The 14756-nt window shown below is 32.0% G+C and overlaps 1 protein-coding gene across 1 annotated transcript in view; it reads left to right on the top strand.

Annotated features, from left to right (window-relative positions):
• Positions 1–14756, top strand: part of LOC129803808 (protein transport protein Sec31A) — a 108428-nt gene that overhangs the window by 62299 nt on the left and 31373 nt on the right. The window lies entirely within an intron of this gene.

The following is a 14756-nucleotide window of genomic DNA, read 5'->3' as shown; positions in this document are numbered from 1 at the left end:
TGGGAAATTATTTTGCACATTATCCTCCATATAATTTCATCCTTTTCAGGATTTTGAACATTCGGGATTTTGGCTTTCGGGATTTTGGCGTTCGCAATTTTGGCTGCCTCCGAATTCCGAATTACCCCGTAAAGGTATTAACTCTTTCCGGACCACAACATATCCAGCGAACGAATTTCAGTAAAACTCACTTTATTGTAAGTCTTAGTGGTCAAATATGATACTTTTGTAGAGAAAGAATTTTCTCCGCCTCTGGGAAATTGGAAAACTGATGGGAACTCTCGTCCCCAAAAGAACGAAAAGGAGACAAACTTGGACAAATTTCAATTTTCCAAAAGCCAATAATATCAATTTTGTGAATTATTTTTTCGTGTCAAATGACTCCTTTACAATGTTGATCACTAAAGCAAGAAGAATTACTGACCAGTATCTTGTGGGATGTCCAGGAAGTGCTAAAAAGGACACCCAGCTCCTGCTTTCCAACAGATTCCTCATAATATTTTACACATAACACTTTAAAACACATTTCTCTCAACACGATGTTATTGCAGACACATTAAGCTTTCTCAAGAGCCAAAAAAAAACACTTCATGGACAATCAGAATTCACCAAAATCTGGAAGAATAGGAAAAACTTCCCCGAAAGCAATCTCCCTCGCTGCCAAATGTCAAAATTATCGGCCATATTGGCAAAAATTTCGCTCCCGCTGGGAATTTTCTTACAAGATTGGTGTCAAAAAGCAAATGGCGGGCATTGGCGGGATAACCTTACATTTGACCTCTAGATTCTTGCGGATGAGAGTTCCCATCAAGTTTGAACAAGTTTTTTGAAAATTTAAGAAAGAATTGTTTTTCGAATTTATGCAATCTGTAATTGTTAGTTATCATACTTATTGGCCCCGAGAGGTTTTTCTTTATTCGGGTCTAGAAATATCAAAAAAGTCACAATATCTGCAAGGAAGCAGAAAATCGAAAATTCACGATTTTTGACCAAGAATATCTTAGCTCAGGAGTTAATTGGAATCCTGCAAAAAATATCCTAGATTTGGACATCCTTATAGTTTGTAATCATCCACAAGAATCGGAATTTTATCGATTCTAAATAGTCTAAAAAAATTATTTTTTCCATGGGTACTCAGAGTCCCAAAGGAGACGAAAGAGAATTGTTGAAAATTGAATTGTGATTTTTTTTTAGAACAAGCTGTTGAGTCAGACATATAAATCTAAAAGAATCTGTGTACAGTAGACTCTCAAATTCTATCATTTGGGACCGAAATGTCATCTGAGAGCAGATTTTGCCTTTTTTAAAACATTAAAAAACTTCCAAGGTAAGGGGTTCATGATGATTTTTGGTGAAAATTTTTCCAAAAAAAATTTCAACTAGGGTAAATTGGTACAAGTTGGACAATGGCAAAAGTTGGAAAATTTCGCTGGGACAAGTTTTGACAAAGTTGGACAGGCAATTTTTTCTTGATAAATACAGTACTAAATTTTAATTAATATATTTTTCTATGTTATAGTTTAATTATTTGGTTCCTTGTGCTGCAAATAAAGTGAAAATCCATTCATATGAATAAGATTTAACGTATAAAATTCTCACCTCAATTGACAGTGTAACTTTTCACCGTCGAAAAAATACATCGATCGGCCATTTTTTCCTAATAAAAACACAAGAAGAGTGACTTTGGTTTTTCGGTTCTGTTGACATTTCTCAATATTTCTGGCAAATTTTAGTGGAATAAAGTGTTTAATCTCGATAGTTAACGGTACGTAATGGTTTTATTTGATATAATTACTAACTGTATGAAGAAAAAGTGCTTATTTGAAGCGTGAGCAAAAGTGACAAGTTGGACATCCGGAGATACGATTGTATTGCAGGGGTTTTCTTTTTATTTCAGATGGGTAAAAAGGCAAATAAATTGAAAAAGTACAAATCCTATACTCAAGACCAAGTGAACAAAGCACTGGAAGCTTTTCGTCAAGGAAAGTCACTAAGTCAGGTGTCAGTATTATTTGGGGTGCCAAGAACAACACTTTTTAATAAGCTGACCGGGAAATGTCCGGAAGAATGCTCTGGGGGAAGGCCTCCTACGCTGCCAAAAGATATAGAAGATGAGCTCGTTGAATGGATTTTAGGATGCAGTGACTAGTGACATCCTATAACAAAAGATCAAGTCCTCAACACTGTGCAAATTATTTGTAAGAAGTTCAAGATTGTCAACGAGTTCACCGATGGAAGGCCAGGATACTCTTGGTTCAAGAGCTTTTTGAACAGATACCCAGAATTGAGACTTCGTACACCAGAAGCATACACAACCCAAAGAGCTGGTATTACCACTGAGTGGTTTGAGAAAACTCATGAATATTTAAAATCCAAAGATCTTCTGGAACTTCCTCCTGATCGCGTCTTTAATCTTGACGAAACGGGTGTAATGCTTTCGCCCAAAGGTGGACAGGTGCAAGAAAAAAAAAAGAATTAGACTTCAGAAACAGGAAGAAAGGCTCAAAATAAAAGAAGAAAAGGAGCAAAGCAAGAAAATTAAAATATCCAAGAAAAAGATTTAATAAATAATATATATCTAAGCCTTAATATTTTTTACTTTTTAATTATACACTTTACCCTAGTGGTACAATTGATTCAGTGTGTATGGTATTCAGTAAAAAATCTTGAAACTTGCACAACCTTCCCCTACGCATTGTCCAAATTCCCACGTCCAACTTGTCCCACCCTGTCCAAATTATATTGTTTTGCACTCACGTATTTTTCTTGTATTTAAGAACTTTTCAAACTGTTTTTCAAGAATTTCCATGAAACGGTAATATTCTAGAAGAATCAAGGAGCAAATTTATGTATGTCATCAGGGAAAAATGTATTTATAATGTCTTTAATCTTGTATCAAAGTTCGAGCCTCTGGAAATTGTTCCAATTTATGCAACTTACCCTAATGATATTATTTGATTAGTGGAATTATTTGAAGTATTCTAATGTGATCCTCATTGAGAAATTTTAAGAATTGTGGTTTTTAGAACAGATTTTGCCTTTTTTAAAACATTAAAAAACTCCCAAGGTAGGGGTTCATGATGATTTTTGGTGAAAATTTTTCCAAAAAAAATTTCAACTAATGATATTATTTGATTAGTGGAATTATTTGAAGTATTCTAATGTGATCTTCATTGAGAAATTTTAAGAATTGTGGTTTTTAGAACAGATTTTGCCTTTTTTAAAACATTAAAAAACTCCCAAGGGTGGGGTCATGATGATTTTTGGTGGGAATTTTCACAAGAAAAAATTCAACTAATGATATTAATTGATTGGTAGAATTATATGAAGTATTCTAATGTGATTTTCATTGAGAAATTTTAGGAATTGCGGTTTTTAGAACAGATTTTGCCTTTTTTTAAACATTAAAAAACTCCCAAGGGTGGGGTCATGATGATTTTTGGTGGGAATTTTCACAAGAAAAAATTCAACTAATGATATTAATTGATTGGTAGAATTATATGAAGTATTCTAATGTGATTTTCATTGAGAAATTTTAGGAATTGCGGTTTTTAGAACAGATTTTGCCTTTTTTTAAACATTAAAAAACTCCCAAGGTAAGGGTTCATGTGATTTTTGGTGAAAATTTTTCCAAAAAAAAATTTCAACTAATGTTATTATTTGATTAGTGGAATTATTTGAAGTATTCTAAAGTGATTTTCATTGGGAAATTTTAAGAATTGCGGTTTTTGGAGTTTAAAAAAAATTCGGGTGTGAAATGATTTGAAATCCAGAAAATTTTTCATTGAACTACATACTCATCTCATATTTATTATAAATTCCATGAAAATCCCACAAATATGACAAATTATGAAATGACTAAGAAAAACTATTGAAGATCGATGTGCCGCTTCTATTGCAACTCTGCGAATTGTCTTTTGTACTGACCAAAATTTTGAAATGGTGTACGCCGAAAAGCACACAATTCTATTTCAATTTGGTGTTCAAATATGGGACGGTTGCAGACTTTGGACAACGATGTGAGTTAAATGGATTTTGGAGGTTTGCACTTGAAACAATTGCTTTCTGTATTCTTTCAATCATAATTGTTTAGCTTGACTATAGAGCGTATTATGCAATTCACACTTAAGATGAATATTTGACTTCCATTTTTGAATGCAATATTTCAACGACTACTTTAAAAGATACAGGGTGGTTCAAGGAAATGCAAAAGGTTTATAGATGAAAGAGGTACTATCGGTATTTCTAGTAATGTTACTATTTGGAAGTGATATTGGTGAAATACATTTTTCAGAACTATTGCATTTTTTTTGACTTTGCAAAAATTGTATTAAAATAGCCAGCTAAAGAATTTATCTTTAAGTGTAGGTGATACACATATTATTAATAACAGGAGGCATCAGTATATCAAGTGAAATAATATTTGATATGTTCATTCATTCTTTCTTTTTCAACCGCTTATCCCTATTGGGGTCGCGGCCCCATGGCATCCAAATTAGCAGCCCGCGCTTGTCGATCCTCCAATTCTCCTTCAGGTTCGATCCCAAGGCGTTCCAAGGCAAGATTCTGAATTTGATTCAGCCACCTTGTCCTAGGTCTGCCCCGAGATCGACGACTTCACACAATGCTTTGCATAGCTTTCCTTTTCTGATATGTCCAATTTAAAATTATATCGGAAAAATAGTCGCAATTTGTATCCAATGTATATCAATTTTGAATACGATCTTATTTTGACTCAACTATGGTCGTAAGTGGTTGTGGTTAGTGTTTGATGTGTGATTTCTGCAACGATTTCGAGTCGTGTTCGAACTCCCAGAATCGTTCCCTTCCGGGTGTCCTTCCGGGACAATTTCCAAACACACATTTGCATTCATATTGACGGAGCGGCCCCAAAATTCCAGTGGAAATTGAATACGGAGTAGGCCTTTAAATACGGTGGCCTTTGATTTCCGGTGGCCGTTCGAATGTCTACTTAATTATCGTAACGTTCCCTTCAGATAGATACAATCATTTTTCTTGCTTTATTGCAATTGATTTATTGGAAAAAATTTCTCATAAAAAAGATGATACTGTGCAACTGACCTTAAACATGCAAGCCAAGATACTTCTTCGCTCCATCGAGTATAACTTTTTTTTTCAGGATCGATAAAATCTTATAATTATTGGAATTTTATAGGCTTCATATGGAGGTTTTTTTTCCAATTTTTGTTTAATGATTGTTTGCGATATAATGCATCTCATGGACCATTTGTTTACAAATATAATGCAAATTTTGTTCTATTTGCATCTCTACTTTAAGGACAATGACTAGAGATGAAGCAATTTTTTTAGAGCTCCATTAAAGAATTTTAAAATGCTACAAGTATCCTTGTACCAAAATATGTTTCGAAATATGAAAAGTTTTTAACATTTAAGTTTTCAAAAGTCTAACGATAGCTGCTTCACAAAATATTTTTGGAAATACTTTGGAGAGTTTTTAACCAATATAATGAGCTATAGTTATGCAAAATATGAACCCGTCACACTTAGTTTGAAAGTTATAAGCTCTGAATCTTGTTGGATTTTTTGAGCCACCCTGTAAGACTGATCGAATAAGTTTTTCCTGTAGAACTTATTTTATAAAAAATGATCACTTATGGTGAAAATGTGTTTAAAAACATGAGCTAAAAAATTGGTACTTGTCTCCAGTTCGCCTCTTCTGCTTCTCCTAGAGTAGCGAAAGACTTCTGTTGTTAACAAATTTTAAAATTGTCCCATAATGAAAATGAATCAAAATGTGACAAATTGCCCCATGCCAGTTCATATCTGCCCCACTGTTTTTAAGAATCTTTAGAAAATCAACTTTTTGAGAACGATCGAAAGGTACATTTCCATTCAAGGTAGAAGAAAGTGGTCTATAGCAAAGTTGTGGAACGATAAATTTTCTATAAGAACGTGTTGGAAATCGGTCAGATCTTGAAGAAACTCATGAAAATTAAAATTTATCACTTGCTTTAGGTTCCTCTGGAAGCACTCAAAATTTTGACTAAATATAGGCTCGAATTTTAAATGTTTGTTGCTAAAGTATTATTTTTGGATGTAGGAGAGAACCGGCATGTTCGAGACACTTTTTATGTTTTGACTTAAGGCATTATTTCCAAAATTCAGAATTTTGCCTTGAAATTTTGTATAGTTTTTAGTATACTCACTATCATAGACAAAATTAAAATAACTAGATTTGTGTTTTTATCACATTCATTTATATAATCAAAAATTAATCCATTGCATCTGAAACATGCAGGCTCTCCCCTACTCTATTTAAGCTCTTTTAAGCACTTTATTTAAGCATTGCAACAGGGTTATGATTATTTTAACATTCGCAAATTTTATTTATAACACTTTTAATAAATTATTAATGAATTATAAAAATTCATTTAATAATTTCGCTCTAGCTTCCTGAAATTTGTATTGCAATATAATTTGATGCTGTTCTCGATCTAATAATATCTTTTTGAATATTTAATACGTCAGAATTCATTTCTTTCTAACATAAATATTTAATGCCTTTCTTAATATAAGAACAGTCCCGCTTGAAGCATTATAAAACTCATTTTTGTGAAATTATGACAGAAATAGAATTTTTTTCTTCACATTTCTAATTAAACTTCTTATAATCAAGAATGAGTTATAACAACTACGACATTTTCAATTTGTTCAACGTTTCGTAATTTAAAGCTTTTGTGACAAATTCTTGTACACAATGTTTGGATTCAATTTAAATTGGATGAGAACCTTTGCTGTGTCTCTTTCGTAAAAATATGCCAATACCCTTATTTAAAAGTCGTAAATAGGAATAAATGTATAATGTTGTATTTTCAAGAAAAAAAATATCGCATCCCTATATAACATAAACATGAACCAATAAAATTTGAAGAACGCGACACGAAAAGTATTGATGAATTCATGAAAAATTCAGCATGATTTGGCTTTTAGCAATATAAGCGAAAACCAAAAACTGATGCAATTTTCCAGCTCGAAGGTTGATCGATTTCGACAAAATTTGGAAGTGCTTGAAGGTGAAAACTTCTCTATGGTATTATGTAAAGAAAATGTTTTTGGAGGGATATATCTATAAAAAAAACATAAATTTCCCAATAGCAATGGGGGCAATAAATTATTATATTAGCTATTCTATATTTACTAGTTTGGTCTGAAAAACTATCTCAGTCTATTTTTATCAGAAAGTCAAAATTCCCTATTTTGGAAATAAATACAAGTACACACCTCTCTGACACAGAAAAGAAGCATTTGATGGTACAATGGGCGTGTTTTTTTTTTTAATTTTCAAATATTGTTATGCATTAATTGTTTTCTGCGGCGTAGTTATTTTTTTTTTGCTAAACCCGGCTGACCAAGGATAATGGGTTCACTCGCAGTGTTAATTCAAGTACTACTATCCATTTAAATATGACACAATAAAAAACTTTGTCAAAAATTATGTTATAAATTCTAAGCCCTATGACTTTCTAATACTAATTATTATTTTCTAATGAAATAGATAAAAATATTTAATATTGGCAAAAATAAAAAGAAATAAGAGATTACGGACCATCTTATCATTGTCCGCTTGATTTAAAATTATTTAAATTTAATTTTCTTATTAATTTGAAATAATTATCCCTAAAAATCGTCTTTAAATTTGTCATGAGAACCTATTAAAACCTGTTTATAATAGAGAAATCTAAAGGAAAGCTTGTAAAAGCTTCGCTTTTATTTGACTTTAACTTTTTTCATTTTTAGGCTATAATTCTTATGCCCAACGCACAATAACTTTTGTTTGTAAGCATGTTTTTAAAATTTTCTATCAGGGAGAGCGAGATGACTAGATCTAGATTTCATTCACTCTCACTGAAATGTCAAAAACATGTTTACAAAACAAAAGTGATTGTGCGTTGGGCATTACTTATTCGATTAATAATAATAATAATAATAATAATAATTTATTCAACTTCGTATAACCCCCCGTACCATACGTCCGCCGCCGTCTCAGCGTTGGTGACCAGCCTCCGAAGCCAAACGGCGGAAATGCTTCTTCACTGGCTGTATAAGCATTCGTTACATATTACTACATACAATCTCATTTTAACAAAATGATTGATTTCAAACTGACGTAAAGGCACAGGGATACGAAATGAAATTTAAAGAGGGAGCGCGTAGCAAATGGCTGTTTGCGTCCTCTTGGGGGTGCAACACCCCAAAAAGAAAAAGACTTATTCAATTTATATTCTGATAAGTGAATATAATATGAACTACATGTAGGATCGCTTTTTAATATTCAACTCTCTGTAATACGGGGGTGACACCTAAGGCTTAGCCATATAGCTTAATTTTTCTAATTTCTTATGAGTCAAGATTTTTTAGAAAAAATTAACTTGGGATTAAATTATTAAGAGTAAATGATCTATTAGATTCTGAAAACCCAATAAAATTTATTACTATTTGGGATTTTGAAATGGATTTCAAATTGGAGTCAAAACTTGTTGACAATAGAGTTCGATATTGTCTCCTTTTGTGAACAAAAGACAACAAAATTTGAAAGTTGTTATAGGGAGATTAAAATTTGTCAATTCAGGGAGCCTATCAACCAACCTCTTGACCACACTGGTCACTTTCCCAGCAACGATAGAGTTTCCTGTTCGACATGTCGTCAGTTAAATCATCATTTGTCGTAACTTCCTTTTGACAACTTTTCAGGAGACGATATTTTCAGTTCAATATTATTTTTCTTAAAAATGAGTCCCGAATGCGATACTTTTGTGTCAAAATAATAAAAGTGGCACTAATAAACTGTAAGTTAACTCGAGAAAAACTTTATAAAATTATTCAAAAGCTGCAATATTGAGAAATATGTTAGAAGAAACACAATAATATTTTATCGTAACTTCCATCGTTTATAAAGCCGTAACTTCCAATGTATGGAGATTCTGGAAGTTACGACAATTTTCTAAAATGCATTATATCAATTTGAATTATTCTAGTGATAATAAGCGCCTTTATTTGACTAAATTAGTCAATAATACTGTTATCCCTGTCTCTCAAAGCTTTTATTTCATAAGTTTTATTGAATAAATTTTGTGCGCCACGTCGCTTGTTTTGTTTTGAATTAATGACAGAAGGGTAGGGATTTTTTCTCACTTTTTTCTCACAAATATTGAATTAAAATGATTTTATGCTTACACTATTCGCACTGTCTTTCGATATTTGGAAGAGTTTATAAACGTTTTATTGAGAAATATGGAATTTTGCTGCAAATTACCAGCCACGCAAGTAAGCAAAAGAAGTTACGGCAAATGCTGATTATTGAAAATTTTGTATGGAAATTTGTCGTAACTTCCCCAAAAATGGAAGTTACGACAAATTCTGATAAATTTTTCTTAATTAAGGGCACTTACGATAATTTTTGTTTAAAATAATTTTTATTGGGCTTATAAAAGTTTCTTTTTCAAACAAAATTACGCTGATTCCAAATATGTATATATCTCAATATCGCAAAAATGAAGTTACAATAAATGCTGATTTAACTGACGATGTCGCGACGGTGGCGGCCTCCCAAATATTCAGAAAGTGGTGGCCATCAAAGAAAGCTATTGTTCCAACCGCGTTCGCTTTTTCCCAGCCTTTAAGGATTTACATTGGACCGAACCCTGTTCCGAACGCGTTTGCTGAACGGTGTTGAAACAAGGAAATTTCGTTGCTGGGTTTTTGTCAAAAAGACGCTAGGTGTCAAAAACCACCCCGACTTTTCGTCGATTTTCCATTACAACTACTCTATGTTTCTTTACTGCCCTAATAATAATAATAATAATGGTGGCACGACGTTCCATGGAGAAACCTAGGCCTTACCGCTAGGGGAGTTCGGAATATCTATTGTTATTTTTTTTTATTACACGGGGATGGGGTTATCAACCCAGTCAATCCCATTCCCTGTGGAATCAAGTGCAGTGAAGCTCACTGGATACAATTCAAACACATTTAATGCCAGAAAAATTCCTGGTGACCTAAAGAGGATTCTGACCCGGGACACTTGCATTATAGAGCGAGTGATCTACCATTTGACCAATTGAGTGGCCTTTACTGCCCTACCTTCCCCTATTATCCTAGTTTATTTAATCGGTTTTGACTTGTATTCCTGCATAAGCATAAGCGCCACATATTTGGGAAATTTTGCAATTCTTTCATTATAAATATGCAGTACGCGAAGCAATTTTGATTCAATTTCGGCGGCGATTCATGGTCATCCGGGAAGTATAGAATTAAGGTGAGAGAAATACAATAAAATAAATAAAAAGAGGTGCAAAATGCGAGATATCGAAATCAAGGCAAAGCGGGTGTCTGGCGGAAGATAAAATTCTCACTTTCGTTGAATGAAAACGACAGTTTTTCACTCTTTTTTTTTTTTTTGGTTGTACTCAATCACCATCTCTTTCTCCGTCGAAAATCGCTGGTTTATTTTGTATGTTTTGGAGGGAAAACTCTTTAAATATTCTGATGAAATTTTAAACACATTTTTGCCATCTCTTCAACGAGACATCAGTCAATTTGAAATTAGGTCACGACGCAGAATATTTTTTTATCAACTCATTTTTGATGTGTCTAAATTTCTTTTCCCAATTTTTTTTTTCTTTGATTTTTGTTACCATTTGAGAATTTTCGGGAGGTGAATTTGCGGAAAAAAATTTCTAACCCAGTTACATTAATTTGCAATTGTCAAATCCAATTGATCGGGAGAATGCTGTTCCTCATTTTTTCTTCTCCATCTCTGCCATGACAAGAAATTGGGATGGATTTGTCGGGAAATAGGCCACAGAATTCATTGTTCTGCCATCAAAGAGATTTCTAGTAGGTGTTTCCCTGAACCACAAGATCAGGGAATAGGCAAAGGCAAAAAAAATCTTCCATCGATTCTTTTTCAGCCTCTCCACAGAGAGATTCTTTATTGAAATCTACTAAGAAGGGTGGGCCAAGTTTGGTACAAAAGAGAAAAAAATTCCGTAATTTGATTCCAGAGACGGTGAATCAGAAAGTTCTTCTGAGAAAAAAGTAATACGAAAGAATTAAATAAACGATGCTGAACTTGTAAAACTTTTGAGAGCTTTTCCACCCTACAATTTTGTGCAATTTTTTTTATTAACGTCCTCGAAAAATGCGAAACTTGCAGACTGATGTAATGTTATAAAGTTGCAAAAAATCCAAAAGTCGATGATGCATCATAATTATATTTGCGATGAAATATTTTATTTTAATCGGAGTGAAATCAATTTATTCAAAAACCATTAATTTTGATATTTTTTTTTATGAAAATTTCAGATAGAGTTCTAATTAGTCACTTGCAGGCGGTTGTCAATTAATAATTAAAATGAATCTTTGATGTATCGTATGATGTTATCAATAGCTAAATTTGCAATTGATATATTTTTCCACTTTTGGAAAAAAAAACAGTGTGATAATTATTTTTTTCTTTCTGTTGGTTCTCGAATTATTTATTTATGGTTGGAATTATTTATTTTGTTTTTTTTTTTTTGGAAAAAAAGCTTGAAAGAAAACCTAGTTATACAATTACACTAAGGATTCGCTAAAAAAAATCTTTCCATTATGAGTGAATTTAAATCTGCACGAAATAATATTACTTATCTAGCGTAGACTATTTCTTTTTTCTTTTCAATTTTTCAGCTTTAGAACACTTGCAACTAGAACAAGAATGATAATTAAGGAACTTTTTACAAAATCAGAATAAAATAAATTTAAAAATAAAACTTTTCCAATTATGTTACAAGTCATGGAATTTTTCCGCAAAATTTTCCATTAAAAAAAGAATCAATGGAATTGAAGATAACCCAGAGCATCTGCACGTGATGATTCAGAACAGTCCCATATTGGATTGTATATCGTGTCACTAATAAATTAATTCAGGTGTTACATGAATTGGATGTAGTTTAGGAGGTCATTGGCAAAATGCAGCGAAAAACACATAAAATATTGTACATCAAATGAAACTATTGCATAAAAGTGGCATTGAGACACTTTTGATACGAGATTACAAACATACAAAACTGACTAAAAATATATAGGCCATTTAGAACTATTCTTGTGGTTTTGCGGGACTTTTTAAACAAAACATAAAATAAATACAGAAAAGTTTCCTCCAGAAAAAAATGTGCTCGATTTTCGCTGTCTCTTTGAACAAAAGGACATGTAAATTGTTGAAAGTTTAACCATAAAAAATCGGTGATTAATACACGAAAGAATGATTAACGGATCATCTTAAATATTTCTTTGGATGTCTCTTTGACACCTCCTTTTGGGGAATCTCAAAAAAAAGAGCCCATTTCACTCTGATGGTCCATTGTGATGCTTAGGAGGAACGAAATTCTTTTGCGACAAAAGAAATAACACAGCAACAATATTGTACTGAAAGGAAACATACCGCAAAAATTATATTACCATTAAAATGAAAGTAAAAACGGAAACGCCCCAAGATGTGCAAAAACACTAAAAATCTTTTTTTTTTTCATCACCTCTGAACCAGAAAATTCAGTCAAAAAACATTTCTTGAACTTCACCAAGACCACAGTGATACCTTTGCCAAATTGCTCATGATCATTTCTTTTCCCATCATGTCAACGTTTGGACCGCGGAACCAAGAACGCAGTGACTAAGGAAAATTCGCGAAATGCTCGAATTTACTAGACTTTAAGAATATTGGATGTGATCTTAAGAAAATATTAAGAAGGATTTCTTTGCAATAAATTGTTCAAAAGTTCACCAAAAAAACCGATTTTGATTATTTAAAGTTTTATGAAAAAATCGAAAAAATTAAAAATCTCCCCAAACCACATTTGAGATACATCAGAAAGAAAACTTTAAAGAAAATGGTCAGAATTAGAAGAGTTATTGTAATTTGTAGTAAATTTCTATTGAGAGTTTCTGAATTTTTTCTTTAGGATTTCTTTTTAAATTCACAAGAAATCCAATCTTAACCCGAAATGGATAATCTCAGGCTTATTTAAAACCTGAGGAAATTCTCTGAAAAATAGAGAGAACGAAAGAAATTTTTCTTAATTTCATTAATAGTTTTCATAATATACGATTACAGTACAATTCCGATAGAGTCAACCAGTCAACTCCAGTTTTAATGCTAAACTTTTAAACAACTTTTGTTAAGTGAGAATCAGAGACAATTTTTGACGAGTGAAATAGTAACTGCAACAATTAATAACTTAAAATATTGCAGGTATATAAGAATCAATTGTGTTGACTCCATTGGAGTCGTACTGTATAAAAGTTGATTTATGCGGATTGATGAATCAGTTCTACAACTTAGAAAAATTACCTTTGCAATTTTCATATTGATTTTTTAGGTCTTTAAGTATCATTAAATATTTTAAAGCTCTCTCCAGTTAAAGCTTTTAGTTTACCTATTCAGAGATTCATATACAAAAGCGTTAGATTTTCGAAACTTTGAATTGATAAGATACAGTAGAGTCCCGCTATAGGCCATCGCTCTATAGTCCACAATTTATCGACCGTTGATTTCAAAACACTGATTTTAAGTTAGGTTATGTTTTTTAGTACGCGACATGCAATGTTATCATAATTATTTTAATATTTTTGGCAAACTTTATTGAGTAGTTGTGATAATTGTGTTCCATAATGAAAAGAGCGAGGACAAGTACCACAATCGCAAAGAAAGTGGAAACCGTCGAGCAATTTCAATACTAAAAGTCGTTGATAATTTTAAAAAATGACATGGACTATAGTGCGATCCAAGTGTCAAATCTGGAACCAAATATGGACTATAACGAGACTCTACTGTACAAGAATTTCAATAAAAAACTTCGAGTTTAGATTTGTTTATCGTATTGATTATGACCAGCGCACAATAACTTTTGTTTATAAACATATTTTCAAAATTTCCCATGAGAATGAGCGAGATGACTAGATTTAGTTTTCATTCACTCTCATTGAAATGTCAAAAACATGTTAACTAAACAAAACTGATTGTACGTTGGGCATTATAATAAAAACTTATTAATAATAATAAAAATAGCATAAATTGAAAAATACATTACTTTATATCACAAAGGACAATATACGTTTAATAAACTAACGTATTAACGTATATTTTAGACTTCCGACCAATATTAAAGAAAATTTCGAGACATAATAAATGACAGATTTATTCTATATAGACAGATAATTCGAAACTTTATTCGGAGTTTAAAAACATCGAAAGCCAAGTATTCTTATAAAATGTTGTACGGTTGTTTACAAACCAGTAAAAACTTATTAACACTTGACCAGAAATAATTTCTTAAATTGGGATTTTGTTAATTTTGTTTTGTTTTAGAAATGAGTGTGGAGCTGGAAGAAGGTTATCGAAGCCCCGAAATCGATATCTAATACAGAAAAAAAATATTTCATAAAATTGTTCGTAAATGTTTGTGAATTCCCACTGAAAAGTTATGCCCAACGCACAATAACTTTTCTTTGTAAATATGTTTTAAAAAATTTCCTATGAGAGAAAACGAGATAACTAGATCTAAACATTTAATATTTCTATTTCATTCACTCTCATTAAAATGTCGAAAACATGTTTATAAAATAAAAGTTATTGTGCGTTGGGCATTACAAAATATTCGTAAGTCATATAATAAAAGTTTGTAAAAGTTTGTACGTCTTATACAAAGATTGTTTGTAACATAATAATCACTCGACAA

Source organism: Phlebotomus papatasi, chromosome 2, assembly GCF_024763615.1.
Source record: "Phlebotomus papatasi isolate M1 chromosome 2, Ppap_2.1, whole genome shotgun sequence".
Classification (NCBI taxonomy): domain Eukaryota; kingdom Metazoa; phylum Arthropoda; class Insecta; order Diptera; family Psychodidae; genus Phlebotomus; species Phlebotomus papatasi.
This window is presented reverse-complemented; position numbering and strand designations above follow the sequence as displayed.